We start from the raw sequence: 27,565 nt of genomic DNA, 5'->3' as shown, positions 1-27,565 counted from the left end.
GGAAGAAGGCAGGTGACCTTGTTCAATCTCCTTCTCAACAGGACAGCTGGACCTCCAGTGAAAAAGACTAATGCTATGTACTGAGGTGGATCTTTATCTATGGAATAGTCTAAACAGAATGTCCCTGCATAAGGTTTTCTGATAGAAAAAAAAAGACAGAGACTTTGCATTTATGAGGCAAGGACCACTGCAAAACAGCCCACCCAGTAGAATAGAGATAAAAATATTTCATGAATTCTCTGCTCCATACTAGGTGAAACATCGCTAAGGTGTGGGGTAAATTAACTTTCTTTGTAACTTTCTTAGAGACCTTGGTCCTTATTTCTTTTAGCCTAATATTACCATTATTCTCAAACTACTAATGTGTATATCTTAATTTAATATTAGCTGATTTTTTTCCTTCTATTTTTTAAGATGTTTTGCTTAAGTTAAATAAATGTTAAAATATCTGTTTTCATCTTCTTTTTAATTTATGTTTCCACAAGTAAAATGGATTAGGAATAGGCTAAATTTCTTTGATTAGTCTCATAATAATCTTAGAGTATATTCAGTCATCTCAGTGTTCTGAGGGTTACCTTGGCAATGCCTATAAATTATCCACTAGTAGTTTAATTAATTCTGACTTATGTAATTTAGTGCTTGTATCATTCTTAATTACATTTGTTTAAAAAGGTCTTGAAGGTACTTATGTCAGCAAAGTGGGTCCCATATGCTTCATTTTTCTTCTGCATTTGCCGAATTCTAATTTGGTGTTTTATCTGCCTTACTCTTTTCCTGATAAGCTAATTCATGTCATACAAAGAACGGGCTGAACAAATTTTCATGATGGATAGGACTTCAGGGATAAAGACTCATTCCAGTGCTCTGGAAAATCTAAAATCCTTAGGGATGGATGCAGAGCAGTGGAATCATCAGGCTAATAAAAGACCAAGTGTAGGATTTCAACTAGTCTCCTCACACCGCAGCTACAGCCAGTGTGCAGAACAGATGCAAGTGGAGCTAGCAAGGAAAATACCAGGATGGTGTCCAACTCATTTCAGATCCACCACAAATTGAAGAACTTGTGCTCAACACCGGGTTGAGGCACATGAATACAAAGCTCTACTCGTTCTGATGAGGTCTTCAAAATTTCACACCTTGTATGGAGGGTAAACAGGAAAAGAAGCAGGTGTTGGAAAGAATGACTCTAATGACGTAATGTGTAAACTGAGGTGCACAGCTGCTAAGAGCCACAGCCAAGTAATATGATGCATGGCATTTTTGGTTGAAAGGTGATGCCAGCAAGCCATTGAGATGATATGATTATGTTAAGATTTGCATTCATATGGATATTGGACTCCTGCTGTCCACCTCGGCCTGCTACAGGACTCCTGAAGAGTTCCCATTGGTTGGGGAAGTGCAGTAGGAGGGAGGAGGACCCTGCTCTTGGGATGGGGAGAACGCGGTGTGGGTCGATCGGCAATCTTCCCGGACACATACGGAGCATTGGCAGCAGTTTCAAAAAATAAAGTTTGTTCCTGTTTGAGTGGCTCGTGATTTTGTGCCCAGCCAGACTGCAGCACACAGCAAGGTGTGCCTGGCAGGTAGGAGCAGGGAAAGTTGCTATGGTGTTCTGGACAGAGAAGGCTGAGTGGACCTAACCACTGAGCAGCGTGGGCCCAGGTACTGAGCAAGTCCTTCTGTTTGTCTCTTGAAAGGAATGGACACCAGTGTAGCCAGAGGTTCACATGGCCAGGGAGAAGATGAAGAAGAGCAGAGGCACTGCTGACCAGTAACCACATGGGCCATCACCCCTCTAGATGCCCAGCTGCCCCCCAAGACTCCACTCATCTCCCAAGTGGATGGGGGATCATCTGATTGGTGAGTTTGAGGGGGAAACTGGAGATGTGCAGCTCTGTTCCCCCACCACCACCCATTTCCCTGGGAAAGAGATGTGTGTGGGAAGCACACACCCTGCAATCTTTCTCCAGAACACAGGCCATGAAGTGACAGGGTCCCCTGGGGTAAAAACAGCTGCATGGATGTAAGGCAAGCGCTTAATATGAGGGTTCAGAATTAGGAAGCCCACGTTCTCTTAAATATAAGCTGAATTCTTCATCATTCATCTATTACAATGAAAGCAATATTTTAGCCAACGCATTTATCAACAAGATGTCATTAATAAGAATCGCTGTACTAGATAACATGTTGACCCCAAATGGGACACTAGTTAGATGCTTATCTAATCTATTTTCTTTCTCCTTTTGGGTAAAACACTTGAATGTATTTCTCCACGTAGAATTCGGTGTGGTTCATCCACTGAGTAACGCACCTGTGAGTTGGGAAGGGGAAATCATGTGCTCTACTCTGAAGCCTGGCCCATCTAAATCATTCCCACTTGACCTCCTTCCTTTTTCCTAATCTTTATCCTGATGCCTATCATCCAGCTATGTGGCCTCTGAGAACCCAGAGAACCACAGAGTGGCTGAGTGGAAGAAGGCTGCCCTCCAAACAGAGGAGTCAAAGGGATGGTACTTACTTAAAAAAAAAAAGTCTGTTGGGCACTATTAGCTAAAATTGTGTCACTGCTCAGCAGTTAAGGTAGAAATGAGTGGTGTCATCACTGGGAATCCATCAAATGTCTGCAAGGTGGTTTGGCCAGGTGAATTTGCATTTCCTGGTCTCCCAAAGTTCTTGGAAGACAGTGCTTACTTTAAGTACAAGGGAGGTCTTGGAATGTTTCAAACTAATGTAAAGCTTTAGAAATATCTCCTTGGTTGATGGATGGAAAAGGAGTCAAGTAGGTCAGGCATGGTGGTGAGGGGACCTGGACGGAGACACCAAGCAAGAGATTGTGCTGGCTCTGACGGGGATGGGGCAGGAATGGAAAGGAACAGTACCAGCTGTATTTTGGAGGGAGAATTGAAGAAACACATTAATGTTTTCACTCACTTCTATGGAATTATTTCTTAAGCCCCAAGAATAGCAATGAGACAATGTTTCCAAATTAGCTTGGCTCTCACAACTGTGCTAATAGTTCTCCAGATACCTATTTCTGTTAAGAATCTTCAAGGACCTTTACTTGGTAGGTGTAGAACAGCTTCCCCATGATATATCTTTAAAAAATGTAAGTGTAAAATTTTAGCTTGTGCAGCTAGTAATTCTAACCTATTTCCACCACATCAGAAAGGTGTTTGAAATGTCAGAGGTAAGATTCTGATGCAGGCTGTAAGTACAATCGGGGTAGCAAGAGATGCCTTTGCCTCTGAACATAATCATTCACAAACATTTAATGAAGGGCATTGCAAATTATAAACTATTAGACATATTTTATGATCATAAAATGATAGAATATTTTATATTTTATTTAATACAATCCATAAAAGAATAAGAGGTAGAAGCACAGTATTTTCAGGAAAAATGTAAACTTTCAGGTTTTTAGATTGAGACGGATTTAAAATGTTAGCAGTATTCTCATATATTTCAAAGGATCTCTTCCATTATGGAAAGAATAAGAGTCATTTATTCTTTAAATGAGTTGTCACAATTATTTGTAATCAATGTTTCTTGCATGAATATTTGATCCTCTAGACCATGCGATTTCATAGGAATGACCTTTTTAGCACACTTAGAATTCTTAATCTAATTCCAAATCAATATGTATAGACTTACAAGGAAAGAACTGAATAAGTATTAAATTCAACACAGGAACAGCATTTTGGATATAATTACCTCTATTGCTCATTGTCTTGGTTGCATTTTAAATACTTACTTAGATTTTACAATTAAATTCTTACCATTTCTCTTCTCTAAATGTCAGTGATTTAAGAATGATTTCTCACTAAAGCACACCAGACTTTTAAATACATTTTTAAAAATCTAGCTCGACCAAGCACATCTGTTTCCATCTCTAACAATTCCTAATCTTTTCATCAGCAGTCCTCAACCAGACATGAATTTGCTTTTAAACTGTTTCTGGTATCCACAAAATAACTGCTCTTATATTCAAACAGTTTTATGTATAAAACCATAAAACCAGACAGTGAAAGTGAAGGTAATTATCAAAAGTTTTGAGGAGACAGAGAGTAAGAAAGAATAATATGTATAAAATTTCAACTCATGCATCATGACACACTTTTTCTGAATGTCAATCAACTTGTATCTATACTTTGAATATTTTGTCCTTACACTTACCTGACAATGCCATTTTAAAATATACCATAAAATCCTTCTTCTGTTGTGATCCATTATTAAAAAGAATTAAACAAAAGACATATAATTATATGTGACTAGGTATTCTTATTCAGTTTTGAGTATTTTTAAACATTTCATCATTATATAAAAATTAAAATAAATGTGCATACAACATTCATACAAAAAGATTCTAAGAATAACATGAGTTACTTGTCAGGAAGTGAAAAGAGATTTTTATCAATCCCATATAAATAGAACAAACCATTTATGTCTATAAATTTTCTTCATCTATAATAAAAATTCTTTATTCATTTGTTGAGCTTTCTTCTTCTATTCTGAAGACCATACCACTATTATATATTGTAAAAGCATCACATGTGTATAAATATGTAATTCTGTATGGACATCAAACAAAGAAGCAACAATTTATATTTTATAATTGTATATTTGTTTTATTTTTTTCACCTAACTATTTTTGTTGATTTGTTTAGAGTGAACATTACCAGACTTGCTACCAAAAATCATCTTTGAATATAAAATATCAAACATTTAAAAATATACATATTGCTTTATAAATGAATTGAAACCATGACTTCTTCCCCAACCAGTTGCAATGTTACTGTTAAATTTCTTGAATAAAAAGGCTTATGAAACTCAGTGACATTATCAAGTCTGCACTGCACACTAGTGGCAAGAGATAGTACATGCATGTGGCCTTTTTGAAAATTGGATTTCAGAACAATTTTATCTCACATATTAGTTTTCTTAGTCAAATTTAGAATCCTTTAGCATATATAGCATATGCACATATTTAAGAATAACATGATTTTCATATTGTAAACTATTCTTCCAGTAAAAGTAAAGTGATTAATTGCAAATGTTTGTACCCAGAGTCTCCAGGTTCAGTTAGGTACTTGTTCATATATAAATATCACCAGTTCATATATCCATGTAAGTGTGTGTACATGTACACAATATCTGCATATTTCACATGCACCTGCTAAATGTTAACCTACTTGAAAGGATTTAGTTGTCAGGATTCTTGCTCACTATTTTCTTTCCTTTGATTTGCTCATTTTTCTTTCCCGAACACTAACTGATACAATGAACACAGAATTATGTACAATTACTTTCCTTTTTAATTGTTTTGGGGGGTAGAGTAAATGATTGAACCCAGAGGCACTTTAACACTGAGCAACATCCCCAGCTCTTTTCATTTTATTTTATTTTATTTTATTTTATTGACACAGGGTCTTGCTAAGTTCCTTAGGCCCTTGCTAAGTTCTGAGGCTGTCTCTGAACTTGCGATCCTCCTGACTCAGCCTCCCAGGTTGCTGGGATTACAGGTGTGTACCACCGTGCCCAACTTTCTTTTTGTTTTATTAAATTTATTTTTAACTGATACCTAAAACTTAAAAATTGTATATGTGTCTATGAGACACTGTGTGTTGTTTCAATACATGAATACATTGTGTATTGAATACATTGTAGTATGTACATTGTATTGAACACACCTATCTCCTCAAATATTTACCAGTTCTTTATGGCAAAACATTGAAAGTATTTTCTTCCAGATTTTTGAAACACATTACCATTGCTATATTTACCCTACTGTGAAACACCAAGCTCAAACCTCTTAGTCCCATCTCAGTCACCCCACACTGCTTGACCTCTACTAGGCCTCCTTTTTCCCTGGCTCCAGCCTGTGGTCACCACCTTTCTACTCACAACTTGTATGACATCTGTATTCTAATATTCACTTTGGAGTGAGGTTGCGCAGAGGATGTCTTTCTGCGCCTGACTTATTCCACTTAACACAATGATCTCCAGTTCCACCCACATTGTTGCAAATGGCAGGATTTCATTCTTTTCATGTCTTTGAATACTAGATATTAATAAACCATTCAAATGAGAGGGTCAATGACAATATTCTACAGTCAATAAATCAAAAGAAATGTAAAAAGGTAATGGGGGGGGCGGCTAGGGTTGTAGCTCAGTGATAGAGCGCTTGCCTAGCATGTGTGAGGCACTATGTTCTATTCTCAGTACCACATAAAAATAAATAAATAAAATAAAGGTACTGTGTTCATCTACAAACAAAAATTTTTTTTTAGAAAGAAAAATGGTTGATCATAAATAATTATAATGCCACCATGAACAGAACCTAAATCCACTAGGGATAAATTGATATTTCAGACTGCTTCATTAAAGAATATGAGCAGTTAGTTGTTTATGATGGATGGTAGGAAATACATCGTGAGCAGACCCTTCCCAGGAGTCTATAGTGGTACCAACTGTCATGTTGATGAAGAACCATCTCACCGTCTCTATGTACATCTCAAATATATACAATAGAGGGTTCTAAGAAACAGAAATACTAACATAAAACTGCAGCACAGTGTGCCATTCAGAACAAGACTCTTACAGCCAGGGTGTGACTAAGTCTGCTACTGACACGTGGTTTCAAATAGTTTTCTTTAGAGGAATTTCAATCTTTTATCCACCTTCTCCTCTCTGCCATGCCTTCTGCCCTGGGTTCACTGCGTTACCCACTCCGAGACAGGCAACCTGCTGCTCTCTCTCCTCTGAATGTTTTTTTTTCTTTTTTCTTTTTGGATTTATTTTTTTCTGTCTTTTTTTATTATTAGTTGTTCAAAACATTACAAAGCTCTTGACATATCATATTTCATACATTTGATTCAAGCAGATTATGCACTCCCATTTTTACCCCGTATACATATTGCAGATTCACATTGGTTCCACATCCACTTTTTTACATACTGCCATACTAGTGTCTGTTGTATTCTGCTGCCCTTCCTATCCTCTACTATCCCCCGTCCCCTCCCCTCCCCTCCCATCTTCTCTCTCTGCCCCATCTACTGTAATTCATTTCCCTCTCTTGTTTATTTTTCCCTTTCCCCTCACTTCCTCTTATATGTAATTTTGTATAACAGTGAGGGTCTCCTTCCTTTACTATGCAATTTCCCTTCTCTCTCTCAGTTGTTCAAGAAAATAGGGCTCCCGGGAGCAGCAGACCTGGCCTGTATCCAGTATTGTGGTGAGGTCACCAGTGAGCAGGGCCTGGCTGGAGGAAAAGTGGGGAAGTGACTAGACACAAGAAAAGGCCCTAGACACTCAGGATTGGAGAGCCGCCCAGTGCGGGAGGAGGAGCCGCTTCACAGTGATTGCTTCCTGCGTATTGAGAGGAGAAGCTTGGCCTGGTGGGCACAGCTCCACCTACTGGAAGAGAAGTTAATCCAACTCTAAGACTGCATTTTAAAATTTTTTTTTAATTTTTATTTTTAAAATTTTTAAACATTTTTTATTATTTAAATTTTTTTATTTTCTATTTTTTTCTTTTGTCTTTTCATTTCTTTTCAATTTCCTTATTCACCTTTCCTTGAATTCTACCTGTTTACTCTCATTCTCTTTAGTGACTTCTTCCTTTCCCTTCTAATACCTTTCCTCCCAAGCATCACGACGCTGTTTATGTGTAGTTTACTAAATATGTATAGGTCAATGTTCTGAGGCGTTATATAGTGCTATCAAGTCCCTAGCTACCCCCAAATACTCCAGACCATTCTCCTGTTAATATCCCTTGTCAGTAGAGCAACCCTCCAAGGTTGCCGAGAGATACCAACCTCAATACCATCACATCATTAGACCTAAATATAAGTCCCAAGACCAAACCGCAAACTGCTATATGCCATCAAAATCTGTACAAAGTTTAGGAAACGAATGAATCTGCATTAAAGTGCAACAAAACTCATCATCTCTAGTCATAGTCTCCCATCACAAAAGAGAGACCCCAGAGACACACAATCCTCTGAATCTTGATGTACCTCTTGCACGTTGGCCTCCTTGGAGGCCTTTAGCTCCTCATACTTCCATTTCCACAGGGACAGAGCTGACTCCAGGCGTTCTACCTTCTTTTCCAGAGCAACACACATCCTAAAACATTTAAGAAGTAAAAGAAAGTGAAACAGACATATTTTGAAAAAGATTTTAGGAATGTATCAATTTTTGTGTTTTCTTTCCTCCTAATCTTTGATACTTGTTAATGGCCATTATGAGAGAAAATGTGCTTTCAATGTATAAAATGTATAAATATTGACTAAAACTTGGTTGAATTTGTTATTCTGGCAATTAGCTTTACTGTAGATCAAACAAAGTAAACTCGGCTTTGCCAACACTGCCCTTCTGCTTGCTGCCGTGCATTTCTATCAGTTCCTCAGATTGCCATGACTTCCACCCACAGAAGGACATACATGTTTCTAATTTCATTTTGACACATCTTCCTCTTGTAACCATATATGAAGGAAGCATCCTCTGAGATGACACAGAACACCAAGAAGCTCATCTAAGTTTAAAAATTAGTCACTTATTGGGGATCGAAAATATTTTTATTATTTGCAATTTAGTTTCAACAAAGCAATTTCAGTGTGATCTCTATTTAAACTACTGGAAATAATTTAGATTAATGTTCCATTTGTAGAAATAGAAACAGAAGTAGGATAAAATCTGGTTTTTTAACACCTAAGCCTTTGATATTTTTTTCCTTGCCCACAATGTCCACTAGAGTGAGTCACTGAAAATAATTAATTTATGTGTGATTGTCATTAGCATAGGTTGATCTTTACAGCTGGCCTGTCCTCGCCTGTCTGAGATATTAGATTTCTGTTCAAACATCCTCCTTCTTTTTCCTAGTTTCATGATGGAGTTGATTTCCTCATTCCTCAACTCTAAGCTCAGACAAGGGATATTAGATGTGAAACAGCAAAAAACTAGTGAAGACCGCACATGCTCAGCTCTAGCTAAATAAATTCTGAGTGTTACATAACACTGAGATATTTGTGTTTGATAGTTACAGCCTTATTGTAATTATAATTAATAAGCACATACAGATTTATTTTAGTAATGGTAAGTGCTATTAGGAAGATCTTGAAATGTATTTATAAAGCTAGAAAATGCATGTGGAATCAAAATTGAGCATCATTTACCTATCTGTAGGAAATATGAATTTTCCTTGTAGCAATGCTGTAAGAATAATTCAAATAGTGTCAGGCTATAAATATATTAGTTTAATCCAATCAAATGTATAAAGAGCCATTAAAGAGTTATATAATTGCATTTGCATGAATCAAGCCATACAAGGATATAAAAGACTTATTTACAGCTTAGTTTAACTACAAAGGACTCAGGTTGAAAAAAATCCACCATAATATTTATAAGGATTTTGATTTGCAATCCTATTATCACAGTAAATACATTAAACAAAATTACCAAATTAAAAAGTTCAGTGTAGAAGTCTAGGTTTCAAAACTGTGCCCATGAATATCTATGCTTCCGATTAATAGCCTCAGCTCCAATTTCTGATGAGCAAACCCAGCCAGCTAACACCCAAGCTTTTTACCAAGATTTATTTCTGTCCAAATTAGTGACTGTGTTTGGGATGTTGAGAAGAAAATAAGTACAGAAATAATTTTCAGATCACCAAATATATTATTTTGTGTTGAGTTAGAAAGTATGTCTACAAATCATTGAAATACTTTAGGAAATACAATACCTATTGGGCACATGGAAACTTTAAATTTGGGATGATAATGCATATTAGAATATTAAAAGTTTTCAGGTATTGACTAGCACTTTGAATTTAAGTTGAATAGTCTAAAAATTGTAGTTCTAAGCTTGAAACTTTGTTGGGACATTCAAGATAATCATCATAAAATTTAAATTTTTGATTTATTAGGTTTGAATGAATAGAAACTTGGAATATTGTCAACATTTGAAAAACTTAAATGGCAGACAAAATGTAAAATGACTAAAAAATGAATCAAAAATTTTAGTTAACTACATTTGTGTAATGGAATATGCTTTGATATTTTGCCTAAAATTAATTTTGTTATTTGAAAAACAGAATGCTAAGAAAATTATACTTGAAAAATTGATAAATTCTAGATATTTAAATCACAAATTCAAAACCCTATATATTCAGAAATCAAGTGTCAGCTTTTGACAATGCATTTAAATCAAATGATAATTTAATAATTCAAATTGAGTTAAACTTTTTGGGCAAAATAATGTGCATTAACAAAATGTTATTTGATCACTGCAGAATGAATGTTGACCCATGTTGCTTAATATTAAGTTTTATCAAAATTATTGGAGTTGTTTTTCTTTCAGGGTTTTTTACCTAGTTGAAGAAGATCATCTCTCTCTCTTTCTGTCTTTCTGTCTCTTTCTCTCTCTCTGGACTTTCTCTGATTAGGTAAGGATGGTTCAAATACTAGCTGGAGGATTTGTAATATAAATAATTATATTATTTCACATATACTTTCAGTCACATGAGATATAAAGATATTATATCTAGACCTAGACTAAATATCCAAAGCCAATTCATGAATTAAACAGAATATAATCAGGCCAAAGTAAATTAAAATTAATAATGACTTGTTTTCTATATAAAGCAAATTAGTAACATTTCAAATATAGTACTATTTTTTCTCTGTAAGTATACATCTTAAATAAACATCCAGTATAGTACTATTTTTCTTTGTAAGTATACATCTTAAATAAACATCCAATATATCAGTTTCCTTAAAAAGTCAAATACTTGTAATAAGTAAAACATTACACTTTGATCATGTACACGAGGAGGCAAGTAATTCACAAAAAAATCATTAAATGAACATGTGGTGCTTAAATATTTTTAGTGTGGCCCCATTTTTAAAAAAATGTGTGGCTTAGTGCAAGCATTGAGGATATTGCACATCCACATTTATGCAGCAGAGGGCACTCTACAAGTCCTTAATATTTTATCCTAATCAATTTATTCCATTTCAGAGGGATTTTCAAAAATGATTCATTCTATAGTTAAATGTACAATTGAAATGAATGCCAGGGTGATGCTACTTGAACTATAAGAAGCAAAGAAAAAAAATCCCACATCTACTTTAAAAAATATTATATATTTCATGTACACATTATTTAAAAAAAAACAAAATTAAAAACATAAGACTCAACAAAAATAGATTATCTTTTATTTGATGTTATGAACTTTTAAAAATCAGATTGATATATATGAAATGTATAGGTTCTAAAAGGTAAAATGCTAAAATTACTTTAATAAAATGCTAAAATTACTTTAATAAAATGCTAAAATTACTTTTATGTCTGATTTTTTAAAATATTTTTTAAGAGAGAGAGAATTTTTTAATATTATTTTTAGTTTTCGGTGGACACAACATCTTTATTTTATTTTTATGTGGTGTTGAGGATCAAACCCAGTGCCCCGCGCATGCCAGGCGAGCACATTACTGCTTGAGCCACATCCCCAGTCCCTATGTCTGATTTTTAATACATTATTATCTATCATGATCTCATAGTAGTTGAAGATTAAGTTTAGATATTTGTACAGGAAGACCTATTCAAAACATTTCTTGGAAGTGAAGTCTTGAAACATTAATATCTGGGAATAAATACTAATAATTTTGCACTGTGGAAAATTGCATTGAAAAAATGTCTAATCAGTATTTCCTAGTAAGTCATTAGTTTCAAAATATTTTTGCCAAATAAAAATAATTGGGCATGAAAAACACAAATGTATTTATTTTTATAACTGTCTAAAATTTAGAGTTAGTATTTAACTGCTAACAATAAAAGTTACTACAAATATACTTTCAAAAGCAACAAAGATGTTATTTTGTGATCACATTCCCAGCTACTTATAATTACATTTTTATCAATGGGTGTTCTTAAGTTGCCAACAAAGCCATGTATAATTTATTTAATTAGATAAGAAATTTAATTAAGCACATTAACTCAGACAGCAAGGCTTGGAGGTAAAGCAATCAGGGACAAGTGCACTGTCATGCCACAGAACCCATCCAAGAAGACCGCACTGCCTACAGCTCTCCCTGACTGCTGCCTGAACACTCTCCTGATATTATTTATTATTTATTTTTCTAAATATATATTATATATTTATATTTATATATATATATTTATATATATGTATACATATGTGTGTGTATATATATATACACATATATAAATATATCTTTAAAGCTTTTTAACTCAATACACTTTCTCTATGGTACTTTAAATCTCATTTTATTATCAAAAATTTTCAACACTTAATGAAGCAAAGCAAAATATAAGCATGCTACTTTTAAGGATTAAGGAACTAAAATAGGATGAACTGAAGTTCAGCTTAAATGACACAAAGCAAGCATTTATAAGGGACAGAGTGCTCTGCATAGTTGAAGTGGAAGACTGATTCATATGCTTCGACATTTCATCAAAGTAGTTTACCTCATGGCCTCCTTTACAGAGGATTTGGTAGTGCCAAAACTCTGCTCTCTTAATGTTTAGGTCCACCTAGGTCTGTAAGAACATCAGGTTTCTATGTTGGGAAGTTGTTCATAAAATTAAACAGTGTTCTGAATATGAACAGTATAATAATTTTAGTGGACTTGATGAGAGGTTCTAGAGAGGGACATACATGGGTAAAATGATTCCCTGTATTTCTGTAGCTGGTTCCTGTGTTCTAGTCAAGAGACTAGATGGAAACACAGAAAAAATTATATTCATAGCTTCTTTACTGAAACTACCCACTCATTGACATTCCAGGAAAGGGTTGTAAGATTAGAGAGAATCCTAGCGATACTATATCCCTGGGAACATTCTCTTGTGGTATAAAGACTGCAGTGGCCTCCTGTGGGTTCCATGCAAATGCTGATTGACAGACACACACACCAGGACTCATGACCCCCCGTGGAATTGTTTCTAAGAGGCAGTGGAAAGACAGAGCCAGAGCCAAGTCAGACCCCCACCCTGCTTCATTCTTTGGCATATCTAGGTTTACATGCTGAAGTAGCTGAGAACTGAGAGTTTGCTTCCTCTGGGGATTGACAATTCAGTACAAGGAAGTCAGAAATATGTTTTGTGTATGTGTATGACTGGACGCATAAAGGTAGCATATGAATACCATTAAATCCGACAACCTAGAATAGAAAAGGTTCTATCTGCAGAAATGCAGAACACCGTTCCTATTACACTGTGGCAGATTTGAGAGAAGTATGTGACTACAGAGAGCTAAATCTTTCAAGAAATAAAAACTAATAGGCTCCAATTTCACTGAGACTTCAAGGGCCAGATGAGATTTTAACATGTGTACAAGTGTAAATCGTACTCAGTTGCATTCTTTTTTCTACTAATGTTTTTTTTCCTCTATTAGGAATTTATACTTGATGGTAGAATAATAAGTATACATTAGTATACAGATGACAATTTAACACAATCTATAAATGTTGTGAAGCACGGATAAAAAAATCTGCAAAAAGGAATTAGTATTGCTTGAAAAATGGAGAGTGAATAGTGAGACACTTCAGGCTGATGGAGAAGGAATGGCAGATAAACAGCTGCAGTACATTTGAAAAGCTTGTGCATGTGCTTATTACTATTTGAGTCAATACAAAACAGATATCAAATCTATAATATATTACACACTTACATCATCTATAAAAATTGATATTATATAATTATTTAAATATGTGACATATATAGAAGTATATAATATATACTTATCATCTATGGGTGTGTGTACATCGCTATTCTTTTTCTAGCTCTATCCATTTAGAGTCTTTTAACTAAGGAGATGGAGAAATAATTACTTTCAGATTTGGTAGGTATATTTTAAAATGCATCAAAAAATTCCATCCACATTATGCTAATACTTTTAAGCTAATAGTGAAGGTAACACACACACACAACATATTCCATATCTAGTATTTCACATTTTGGCCTCTTTCCCAGACACCATTTGTGTGTAATCCTCACAAGGGTGCCATGAAGAAGAAGACAGGACAAAGGTGTCTCCCACATGACTGCCTCCTACCTGCCCAGATCATGAAATAATCCACACTCCTCCCATTGCCAGGGGCCCTCCCAGCCAAAACCATGTGTGAGAGATGGGCTGTCCAGCCATGCTTATGATGCATGGATAGAGTACATGGAGGCGTTGCTTTAAGAACCAGGATTTTGGTGAACATATGTAATCCCTGCAGTTCGGGAGGCTGAGGCAGGAGGACCATCAGTTCAAAGCCCGCCTCAGCAACCATAAGGGCCTAACCAACTCAGTGAGACTCTGTCTGTAATAAAATACAAGATTGGGCTTGGAATATTGCTCAATGGTTGAGGGCCCCTGAGTTCAATCCCCAATATCAACAAAACAAAACAAACAGGATTAGGAACATATGTTATTAAAGGATAGCAGCAGCATAGTAGCGCCACCTTGTGTCCTTAAGGGAAACAGTAGCCCAATATCTCTGGCTAGAACATGTCAGAACCAGGGAGGAAGGAGGTCCAGGTCACCTAGTCTCAAGTCCCGTGTGCCTCCTCTATTTCACCTTGGACAGCATGTAAGGGTTCCTTTCTGTGATTAATGAGTCATAAAACTGATTTGTCCATTAATAATATTAACATTTATTCATCTTTGTTGACTCACTAAAGTCTAATAAAGCTATAAAACATAGAGAATACACAGTATTTTGAAAGTCTACATTAAAAATCCAAATACAATTATCATTAGCCTAATGAGAGATGATAACATGTTAATGGTAAAAGTCATCTTAAAAGAATGGTAAGGATTAACAAGTTATGAGTTACTTTCAAAATTAAAAGTGTGTGTGTGTGTGTGTGTGTGTGTGTGTGTGTGTAGCTCATCTTTTCAAATCGTACACTTTTTTTTTCCAATCCCTGGGGATTGAACTCAGGGCCTCACACATGTTGGGCATAGATCTTACAACTTGTGTCTACACGTAGGTCAAATGCATCATCAAATGACCAGCTTATCAGACTGAAGGAACTCTGTTCAGGGAGACAAAGATGAGCACTTACTCTCTCTCCTTCCACAGGATTTCTTGGAAGTCTTCCAAAGGCAGCTGCCAGGCTGAGACTTTAGTCACTGCATTCTCAGGGGACAGGTTCCCTGCAGGCAGTCTCAGCCCAGGCTTCAGGGCACAGCTTCCAAAACCACCCTTCCTGAACAAATCAGTGCAATCTGGATTTGGTTTCATCTCATCATTTAATCTTAATGAATCAAGAACCACACCTTCTTCCTGAGAAAAGGAAAACATAATCCAATTATCGTGTTGAATATTTTACATTCAGGAGAAAACTCATAAGGAAAACATTCTCAAAGGAAAATAAATGGTGTGATAAACATCAAGTCTATATTTGCATTTCATTATCATTCCCTAAAGCTCATATTGTGTGACCCAACAAAATCACATTCTTCTTCAAACATTTCTTTCTGTATTCTAACATTATTATAAAACAATTTCTCCAGGGGTCTGCTTTAACTTGCAGTTTGTCTTCTTTTCCTAATCACAACTAAAAATAAACCTGGGTAAATTTGAATAGATGCAGAGTTTTTAATAAACTGATTAATTCTTTTTTAAAATTTATTTTGTCACAACGTCCTTAAAAGTTTCAAAGTAAAAAAAAAAAAAAAAACTGATTTTTTAAAAACATTTTTTTGAAGGATGGGATAGAAAGAATTTTCAGGAAGGTCCTGAATGTTTTAATAGGCATGTTTGTTTAATTTTAGTTTACTAGTCATATCTCACATAGAAATTGAGACATTTTAATAAACATGGACATCAATTACCAGGACAGCACACTGAATCAAAAATCCTGTGTAATAATTCCAAAACTCCATTGAACTCAAGTTGTGGACATTTGTTTATAATTTAAATTTGACCTGACTTATGAGATTTAAATAGAAGAAAGCTAAGTGCAATTAAAATTTCAATGATACTTGATTTATACTATTTTCTTTTTAAAATACTATGTATTTTAAAAAGTTACCTAGTATTATTCATGTCTTAATTGTCTTCATAATTAATATTGCAATTATTTACAATACTTTAAAAACAATAAAATGAGTTCTGTACTTCATTTTTAAGGTCTAAGAAAAAAAATCATTGGTTAAATACAGGGTTCACCTAAGTTCTATGTTCACAGGTTTTCTTCTTATGTGTCCAGAGCTAGCAGTGAAACTTGTCAAAGTAAAGAAACCAGTGAAATTTCTTCAACAGAAAACATTTATTTTCTTGCAATCACAAGGCATTTTGTGTATTTTTTCCAAAATAAAACTTTGAATAAATACATCTATGTATTATTTGTTCTTGACACTAATGACACAAAATATTCCAAATGAAAGTGCAAGAATTTAAGAATTTCCTAGCATAATATGTGTACAGAAAATCTTCCATTTTCTCAAATACAATCTAGTGACTTCTAATAATAAAGAAGTATTTTGTGGATTTATGGCACATTATATTGACTGCATTCCTGTAGCCAATCTCTATTTCCAAATTTGTATATTAACACAATTGAATTTGGAGAACATTTCCCATTCCTAGGAAGATGTATATAAAGGTACTAGCAGCCTTCATTGTCAAGGTAAGCAAAAGCAATTAGAAGACCAAACCAGTAGAAGTAATCATGTTACTTCAGTCTGTTGAAATTCTTCATTTGCAATTGGATCTAGACTATATCTAACATAAATTGCAAACAGTATAAAAAACTTAAGATTTTAGATAAATTCTAAAGCTGCAAGATGTTGACTAGCAGGTTTTTAGAGATGGAATTTCATAGATGGGGTAACAATATGATTTTATGGACCAAGCTTTCATGAGTTTCTAAAATTTCCCTAAGTATGTCCCTAAGCACTTACCATGTCATAAAAAGGGGGAGGAGATTATTGATAAATGAATGTATGAACTACTAAAACACATTTTTTTTAGAAACTTTATTTTATGCAGAATTCCCATAAATCTCAAGATGCAAACAACTCTAGAAAACTCCAAGTATGAATCATGGGATGTATTCTTTATATTTGCCCAAAGTTATCTTTTTCCAAGTAGCCAGGCTAGTCTAAAGCCTTAAGCAACAATCTCCTCTAATAATGTATTATTATTGACACACTTAGGGTGAATGGAGAGAAATCTCTCCAAATATTTTCTGTTCACATTTTGTAAATGCTGCACCATTTTTTTTTTTTTTTTGCTGTATGTTAGTAAAGTCACAATATGATAAATCGTGTTCCTGAAAACTCCATACCCATCCCTGATAGCTCAGAGCAGGGCTGTATTTGGAGATAGGTCTTTCAAGCAGTGATCAAGTTAAAAGGGGGCATTCGAGAGGAATTAGTGATGCTGTCCCTGTAGGAAGAGGAAATCTGGACACAGAGAAGAGATGAGGTGAAGACACAGGGAGAAGACCCTACAAGCCAAGGAGAGAGGCCTCAGGAGACGAGAATCCTGCAGACACCTTAGTCTTGGACTTCTCTCCCCTAGAACTGTGGAAGAGTAAATCAGTGTCGCGTGGCCCACCCAGATTGTGGCCCTGCTGGCCCAGGGAGAGGTGCTGCTGGGTTTTTTCCTGTCCCTTTGCCCCAGGGGTCTGAACAATGTTGAAAGTGCAGCAATGTCTGGATTCCTGAGCGGATTTTTTCTTACCTTACTCTTTGTGTCCTCCTCCTCAACAAGTTGTCTTTTCTCCAAACCAATGGAGCCACACATTGGTGAACTAGTTTGAAGCTGGTCTTTCCCGTGGTGAGACCCTTCAAAGCCAGGAAGCTCCAGGCCCTGGGTTACTGTGGCTTCTGTCACCTCCTTTTGAAGTGACAGACTTTGCTTCTTTTTCAGTGTGCTCAGCTCCTTCATGGCCATCTCCAGTTCTATTCTGAGTTGTCTTCCTTCCTCCCTGGCACTGTTCCTCTCGGCTCGAACTTTACTCCATTTTTCTCTCCAGTTGGCAGTGCAGTCTGACCACCAGTGCATGGTCTTTTCCATCTGAGCCGCCCTGGCCTTGACTTCCTCAAGTTCCCGCCGGCGGAGTTCCTCACAAATATCCCATTTGTTGGTGTTGAAGGCTTGAGCCCTGAAATCACAGGCTGCAGGAGAGGGTGGCCCACAAGGGGGCAAGCAGGAACCACAGGCGTCCCTAGGGCAGGGGCTGGGAGCTTCCTTGTCACAGCGTGGCTTGATTGACGACTGTTGCATCTGGAAGATTTGAGTTTCCTCAATTAATCGATGAATGGAATCTAGGTTCATATTTGTCTTTCAAGGCCTAGGAAAGGACATAATTACACATTTGAATTTCCATTGTCATTGTTAGATCAAGCCCTATACTGAGAAAACAAATTGAAAAACAAAGCATCTTTTCAATATTGCATACTTTCTCTCCCTGTATAACCAAAATCATAGAAGAATTCATGCATTTGTAATTGCAACATTGTCCATCACAAAATTAAAAAACTGGAATATTTGTTGTCTACTAAATTACACACTAGTCTCCTTTGCTCCTGCTAACTAAACCCAATTCGTGGAAGTTGAATGAAGACTCTATTCTTCTCTGTGTGCAGAAATCCTTATCGCAACCCCAGAGGACAAACCATGATTAGTCTCCTTCTTCCCTAATGATCTCCTCCCGGGGGACTCTTCCCTACTCTCAAGACAGGCAGGTAACCTCTGCTCAGAAGAGAGCATCAATATGAAAAGTTCTCACTGCTCTGCTTTCTTCCTTCCTGAACTAGGATATGGTTTGGAAAAGCAAGGTGAAGTCCCTCTCATAACATGTAAGTTGAGAACAAGACAGATGAAGAGAGACATTTCATGACTGAGATGCTGCTTAAAGCCTAGAATGCATACCTCCAGTTCCTTTGTCAGAAGAGAAGGATTACCTTTATTGATTTAAGCTATGATCCTTGAGTTTCCTGTTGATTACAGTCTGAAGCATATCTACCTAATACAAAAATTAATTTCCTACCACGGTAAACATTGTGATAAGTTCTGAGAATAAAATATTATGAATAAGATGTGGCCCTTGTTGTTGAAACTTCTGCAGTCTAATGGATGACACGAATATACATACAAATTTAAAACATTTAATTTACACTATAAAACTGTGTTTATTTTTTCAATTGCTTTTTGGTATATATTTGTCAATTTAGTGCTAGATTTTTGGGATATGTCCAAGGTGTATTACTAGTTGTGACTATCTCCCACAAATGAAGATGTATCCCTGAATTGATAACACTAAAAAAATCATTTCAAAGCTTTGTAAAGGAATAAAAATAAATTTTCCATATATATGCCAAATTACAAAGTAATTTGTAAAGGCATATAATTTTAAAAACATGTGTACCTATTACTTTGTCTGATATAGGTATATTGGAAACATAACAAGTAACATTTTTAAAAAATAATTGCTAATACTTGAATTTTCAAATTAATACAGTTTCATGGTTACCAGATTTTGTTGTTTTTATTCTCAGATATAATTTTCTGGTGTAAATAATTATAGATGATATTTTATGTGCATGATAATCCATCTTCTTATGACCCATCTATTTAAGAACTGAATAACTTAATAACTGATTTATTATAGCCATTTACTTATAAAATAAGCCAATGACCGTAAAAAGACTACATAATATTTTCTAAAGACTATACAATTAAGTAACTTTATAATACTCAAGTTAATTACTATAATATTAAAACTAATGTATAATAACTTTATTTGTAAAGGAAGAAAAGCACATTTTAATAAGTACTTTATAGTGATGCCAAACCAATTCACTCCCTATTGTAGTACTTACTAAAATAATGTAGATTCATGGTTGTAATTACATGATGGCATCTGTGTTCATCATGTTTGAATTAGAGCTGACTGGAGTAATCCATCCCTACACATTTACTGTAATTCAGAGGACATAATAATAAAACTGACCACACTTTTCTGATAATTATTAGATCAAGATCAATATAAAAAGAGAGAAAAGAACAAAAGAAATTCATAACTGGAAACATACACACACATATTTAATTACATTTTCTTTCTGTTGAAATTCCAAAATGAACACAGAGAATTTAATTTATCATATTAAATTTAAGTTTATCCTTGACATTTTTCAAAACAAATCAGTATCATAAAATTCTAATGTCCTTAAAATGTCTCATTAACTTTTATTTCACTAGTATTTTGAAGACTCCATAATTGGATTCTGGTACAGTCCGATCTTTCCCACCAATTAACTCTGTATTTTTTCCACATCTAACTAAATAAAAATGAGTTTGGTTTAATCCTTCAGTCCTTGAACTTAAAATAGTATTTCCTATTCCAAAGAGTTTTCTCAAGCAAAGATGACCTGCTTGAGGTGGAGATATTCAACATCTCTGTGGATTCATTTAAGTAATTGTTTTCCCTATATATACACGTTCATCCTCTGTGATTTATTTACGATGACTGTATAAGTATTTGCCAGTAATCGTGGCACAAGGTCTTTGATGTAAGAGAAAACATTTTAATGCTATTGACTTTGGTTTCTTGTACTTATTTCTGCATTTTAAAAATTCTCAATTCTCAGGCTACCATGATTACTGCAAATATTTTAATATTGTACATAATCAAATAAATAAGATGTGATAGGAATATTAAATGCAATGTCCATCCAATATTACTAAAGATCATATTTCTGGCCAAAGAGGAGCTTAATGTATAAGATGGTGGGATCTTGAGTGTATTGGTTCTTATCCTGACTCTCCCGCATTTTGGAGAAAAGGTCTTGGACAGATGATGCAAACGGCCTTTGACTCAATATCCTTGTTTGTCAATGGGACAGAGACAGCTTGTATTCAATAGGACTGCTTTCTTTTGACTGCTGAATAGAACTTCACCTGCAGATTGGCTCACACAGCAGCTCTCTCCAAGGTAAGGCAAAAGTTTCTCTTAGTATTACAAGTAGGAGTCAATAGTACTATTACTGGACTATTGTCACATTTAATTTTTTCAGTTTATTTTCTCTGTTTTGAAAGATAAATAGTGTCTTTTAAAAAACAGGAGAACATAAGGAAAAATATTACTCACAATAGTGTTCTGAATTTCATGTAACAGAAGCCCCCACCTCACCTTGTCAAAAATCTACAGCTTCAAAGCATTATCCATTTTCACTGCAGCACAATGATATCCATTTTGGATATTTTTATGCTAAAGTATCTCTTATCAGATCACATCACCATTAGTCTGCTGATGCTGACATCATCCTTTGAGTTCCTTTAATGGCCTCATCACAGCTTAAAAGAAATGCTATTAGCTCCTCCAATTGTCATTCCAATCTCTATGTGTCTTGCTGCAGCCACCTGGACCTGCCTTCCTTGCAGGACCTCCCCTGCGTGTTCAGCTCTAGGCCATCTGATTGCTATGCAGGGGCACACCTCCCTCCCTCCCTGGCACCCCTTCCCCAGCTTCTCTCCCTCCAGGTAGAAGCTTCTGCTTGACTGCTGATGGGACCGATAATCCTACTACCCCAGATGTTCCAGAGGCCCAAGTCTCACAGGAATGTCTACAGTGGGGGTCTTCTGTGATAGTGGCTTCTGCCATCCTGGGACATTGCTAATAACCAAAAACAAGAAATAAATTAATCACGAATTTTAGCTAAGTCTTTAAAAGCAACACATAGTGGATTTTGATCCAAAATGTCTCTATTTACTTGGTTAGATCTCTCCCAAGTGACATTTTATGTATTTTCTGAAGAATGAAGTGGAACAGAAAGAAAAGCCTTTTTGGCAGAAGTTGCATCACCATGGCAGAACAAAATAGTATCCAAAGGGATTTTTTTTTTAAATTTACACTTATTGCTTCCCCTTAACCTACAGAAAATGCATTCTAATGAAACCTTTCCCATATTTGTTTGTCTTAAGAAGGAGAGGACCTCTCATGCATGCACAACAATAGCAAAAGCCATAGCAATGAGAGAACAGAGTAATACAGATTTAAAGCACAAGCCTAAAGCAATGATTGCAACTGTGCCTTATACTCTGACTAAAGGAGAAGAGGAAGAATCGGTTTCTGATCTATGAGAAAACAGCACATTATATTCTAATGTGTGGCCTGCCAAACACACACATGTGACTTGTATGAAAGCATATATATTTTGTTTGGATTGAAAACATAAAAATAATGTATTCTGGGGATGCTGTGCAAGAGAACACTGAATGCAAAATGTGAAGACAGCAGGTTTGACAGCAGAGAGGAACCGTGATAGTGAATGGCCCCAGACAGGACTGCAAGGCGGCTCAGGCTCTGCTCCTGATTAAATGTTGTACTTAAAATTTATCTTTACACTGTGGCAAATTGCATGGAAAATTAGAGTCCATGCTTATTGTTGCAAATGAAAGATTTTGGAATTGTATAAAGGCAGAAAAAATTCCATAGTCAACTAAAGAATGTAAAATAAATTTGATAATTATTTAAAGCTTATATATTTTCCTTTCCAAAAGCATGGTATTATAAAATAACCATAAACACAGTAAAACATGCCTATTTATAGTTTCCAAGAGTCATAATTAAATTATAAATTACTTGGATTGTTCATAGAAATTACCTTTATCATTAGAATGAACATGGGATTCATACAATGAGCCTCACCTTTTATGACTTTTCTATTCATTTTTTTCTATCTCTTCTTTCTCGTGGCTCCCTGTTCGTGGGGCATCACTGCTTCAAATCAACACTGGACAAGGTTTACAATAGAAATTATCTTTAAAAAATTGTGACAAGAATAATGCTTTTGATAATGTTCACTGATTAAAAATTAACTCCATTTCTTTTAAAGTAAGCTATTTCAGCCGGGCACAATGGCACATGCCTGTAATCCCAGCGCTGGGGAGGCTGAGGCAGAAGTATCACAAGTTCAAAGCCAGCCTCAGGACCTAATGAGGAGTTGAACAACTCAGAAAGACCCTGTCTCTAAATAAAATACAAACTAGTACTGGGGGTGTGGCTCAGTGGTTGAGTGCCCCTGAGTTCAATTCCTGGTACCCCCCCAAAAAAAGAAAAAAGGCTCTATTTCAGAATAATTTTTCCTTGTGATAATATTCCTATGTTTTCTATGCTTTAAGAAATGCCAAATTTGGGCTGGGATTGTGGCTCAGCGGTAGCGTGCTCGCCTAGCACTGGCAGGACCCAGGTTTGATCCTCAGCACCACATAAAAATAAAGGCATTGCGCTGTGTCCATCTACACCTGAAAAATAAATATATATTTTTAAAAAAGAAATGCCAAATTACATGCAAATAATAACCTTATAAGTTGGAGACAGAAAGTAACCAGTCTGATCTATCTGGAATACAAATTAAGGAATAAAGAGAGATTCCAAAGTCCATAAACCATTTTAAAGGTGTCAATGCATCATTTGTAATGAATCTTAGAAAAATAGAATTCCTATTTTCTGGATCATCTTGAACACTTTATAGTACTTTTCCTGCAGAGTACAAATTTATGCCCAATTTAAAATTTCTTGGTGGATACATTATTTACTACTCTAATTTAGCACTTGGAGTGCCAATTTTTAAAAAAATATGTTTTAAAGTATTCCTGAAATTTCTCACCACTGTACAAATTTTGAGGCATAAATATTTGAGTTTAACAGCTTAAGTACATTTATATATATATATATATATATATATATATATATATATTTATTTATTTATTTATTATGTATATTATATATAATATTGGAAATATTATATATTATCATATAAATTATATATATATATATATATATATATATATATATATATATATATATATTATATATATATGACATCTATACTACTTAGTACCTATTTGTATGAAAACCTGACACTGGTTGAATTTTCCAGCATTTTTTAACATTTATGTTCTCCACAAAGTTTTGTAAACAAAATCACAAACTAGTTTAATATACAGTATAATCCAACTTAATAGTGCCAAATAAAGAGTCAAAATATTCCTTAATATCTTAAGCCAAAAAATGAAGTTAATATTAGTTGTACTAGAAGTATAGAGCTCCACCAAACCTTTTTTAAATATATAAATACGAATACCTTTAGCATAACTTGCAGGTGGCTCACAGATAACATGCACAGTTTATGGAAAATAAAGCTGTGCAGGTCTAGCAGTGGCAAAAGCTTCTACCACTTTTCAAAGTTGAACCGATGACTTCTCTGGAACTTGCATTACACTGAAAGCCTGTCTCGTGTGACCTCCACAGATTAGAAAGGACAGTACAACTGCTTTCATAAATTTCAGTTAAAAAGAACTTAAAATAAGAGCACATAGTAGACAACTTGAAATTATGATTATGAATGTATATGATGATTGTGGATCACAGGATGAAATAATTCCTAGCATAATTCTACTACAAATGAGGTGGTGCTAAGATGGTGCTTATGCTTTCCAAGACTGGGCTTTTATTTTTAAAACTTTTTGTTTGTTTTAAATTTAAAAGCCATTTATTTTTTAAAATTATAGACTTTTAAAACATTGAATTCATCAACACTTTCCAGTATTTCTGTGCATCTCTCAGTACATACCCCATGACTTTCCTATGCATTTTTTTTCTTTTTAAATATTTTTTGTAGTTGTAGATGAATACAATAACTTCATTTTATTTATTTATCTTTATGCGTTGCTGAGGATTGAACCCAGAGCCTCACACTGCTGGGCAAGGGCTCTACCACTGAGCTACAACCCAAGCCCCTTTCCTAGGCATTTCTTAAGTGAAATTCCCAAGCCATTTACCCCATTCACATTTCATCTTAAAGAATATATAAGGTTAAGTCAGAGGTTCTTCATGGATCTGGCTATGCTTGATACTGAACATGAGACGGCTCTCTGTGTCAGTATGATTCAATAACATTTTCTCACACCCATCTGATGGAGTGTGCACACCGCCAACTACTCTGTTAGATGTCCGGAAATTTTCTCAGGCTTAATCATGAGTTTTGGTGCATGCTTGCCAAACGACTGTCATATTTATCTTTGGAAACCAGTTACAAATTTTTCAATAAGTAAAATTTATTCTTAATGTCTGTTTCATTTTCCCAACAGTACATTCTTTGTACTAATAATCCAAACTGGGTAAAGGAATTCCACATCAAAGAGCTAAAAGAAAAACATGGATTCAGAGCAGAAATTGTAGAATATATTTAGACTTTTATGTGCTACACCTATACATATTTCCAAATACTTTGTTGTTTACTCTGCTTCTTACTAAAACAAATATTTTTGTGCGTTTTTGCTAATTTTTCTTATGTATAATCTGAAATTTAATTTTAAATGTAAACAATAATATTATACTGATACCACAGAAGAAAATTTAGCCTTTTAAAATAGAAATTATATCAAATTAAAAGTGTTTTCAAAAGCCCAGTTCCACAAAATCACTTCAAATGCTATATGGACCATCTAAGAAAGATGGGTAAATATAGGTTAACTTTAGACAAGAGAAAGATCAGATTTATGGAACCAACACTGGGCTTCAAGAGTAGGGTAGACAGAAAGGCAACATTTCTGAAGTACCCCTAAGAAGTCATATAAGATTGTCATTCCTGCCTGGATGGTTGAGTAAAACAGTATTTTAAAAATAATAAAAGTTAATTTGTAACTCATTTATTCTGTATACTAAACAGTACTATTATAGAACAATTTAAGTTTAGCTAAGAAGCAAATGACAACCCTTCAAATAATTAGCTTATCTTATAAAGTGAGGGACAAGTCTCCTATTTCTGTTGCAGCAATAAATAAATTGCTAAACCATACATTTAGCATATTAAAACAATGGATATTGCAGGGCGTGGTGGCACATGCCTGTAATCCCAGCAGCTCAGGGAGGCTGAGGCAGGAGGATCATGAGTTCAAAGCCAGCCTCAGCAACAGCAAGGTTGCTAAGCAACTCAGTGAGAGCCTGTCTCTAAGTAAAATACAAAATAGGGCTGGGGATGTAGCTCAGTGTTCAAGTGTCCCTGAGTTCAATCCCGGGGTGGAGCGGGGCGGGGGGGACGGGAAGCAGCAGATATTTATTATCACACAGTTCTGAAGTTCAGAAGCCAAAATAAATCTCACTGAGATAAAGTGAAGAGGGTTAGGGCTGGCATTCCTCAGGGCCCTAAGCAGGCAGGCAGTCCCTCTGCCCTTGCAACTTCTCAAGGTCGTCCACCTCCTTTGGCACACAGCCCCCTCCTCATCTTCTCAGAGATGTATTAACTCTTGAAATGAGTTTTGTATGTTTTTCTCAATGAGTTTAAAAGTTTGTTTTTGCATGATGCAAAAGATATTATTTTATATTAGGCAAGGTTCGGTGTGTTGATCAATATCTGAAACATAATAACTGGCAGCAACATAGATTACTTCACATCTTTGAAAGTAAAGAGCTCTTGCCACTGTACCAAGTTGTTTCTTCACTAAATATTCAAACTGAGTATCAGCAGCCTGACCCAATACCACACACAGTGTGAGGTCTCATGAATGCTTAACTTTGGGTAAAGACCAAGAGAAAGAGTTTAGCTTCAACCCATCGTATCATCCAGTAAGGCTACAGAGTTTAGCAGCCAGGGCCACTTTTTTTTTAATATTTTTTTGTGTAAAGACCAGATGGATTGGATAAAGAAGAAAGTAGTGACACACACACTCCATGTACTAATCTGACATTCTTGGCTTCAGAATTAAGGTACTCTTGGAGCTCAGTTTTCCTCCATGAGCATAACATTAAATCACTTTTCAAAACAGAAAACAGAAGAATTAAAGTTACCATACCATGAAAGTGCCTTCCCAGACCCCATCAAACAATATATAACATGTGCAATCATGTATTTAAATACATTTGTATATATAAATGTGTATGTGTATACATATACATATATAACTGGATTGTATATGATTTTAATATTTTAAGTAGATTAAACTACATGTTTGTGCATATTTATGAATGTCTGCAGTGCTTGGAGAAAATAATACTTCTATGTCAAATTACTTTTATGTTTAGTCTGTGTGCACTACAATTATACAGGAGCAAAGACATAAATCGTGTCAGTTATTTTCCAATATATTTTGGTTATGCATTCCTATATTTTATTATTTCACAGGGTCATACCATAGTTGTTAAGACTCTTATTTAAAAAAAAATCTGTAGTAACTGCAAAGGTAATCAAGTTGTCAATGAATTTTCATTTCATTATAGAGAATAAATTAAAAGATAATCATTAAGATAACTTAGTTATTTTTTACCTTCAAATCATGCTTGCTTAGTAAGCATGGATGATGCTGTAATAGAAACAAACAAAGCCCACGTATTTTTCCTTTGCAGTATTGGGAGTGAGCACCAGGCCTCCCACACAGGAGGAAAGCAGGAGACCACAGAGCTACTCCCCCATCCACAATAAGTTTTTGTTTTGCTTTTGCCTTGCTGGGGATTGAACCCAAGGCACTCTACTTCAAAGCTACCTCCCCAGCCCTTTTTATTTTTCATTTTGAGACAGGGTCTCACTAAAGTGTCGAATCCA

General features: G+C 35.2%; 1 pseudogene; it reads right to left on the bottom strand.

Annotated features, from left to right (window-relative positions):
• Nucleotides 1–27,565, bottom strand: part of LOC143387065 (coiled-coil domain-containing protein 102B-like) — a 193,009-nt pseudogene that overhangs the window by 145,183 nt on the left and 20,261 nt on the right.

This window comes from Callospermophilus lateralis, unplaced genomic scaffold, assembly GCF_048772815.1.
Source record: "Callospermophilus lateralis isolate mCalLat2 unplaced genomic scaffold, mCalLat2.hap1 Scaffold_124, whole genome shotgun sequence".
Classification (NCBI taxonomy): Eukaryota; Metazoa; Chordata; class Mammalia; order Rodentia; family Sciuridae; genus Callospermophilus; species Callospermophilus lateralis.
Note: the sequence above shows the minus strand (reverse complement) of the source record. Positions and strands in the feature narration are given on the sequence as shown.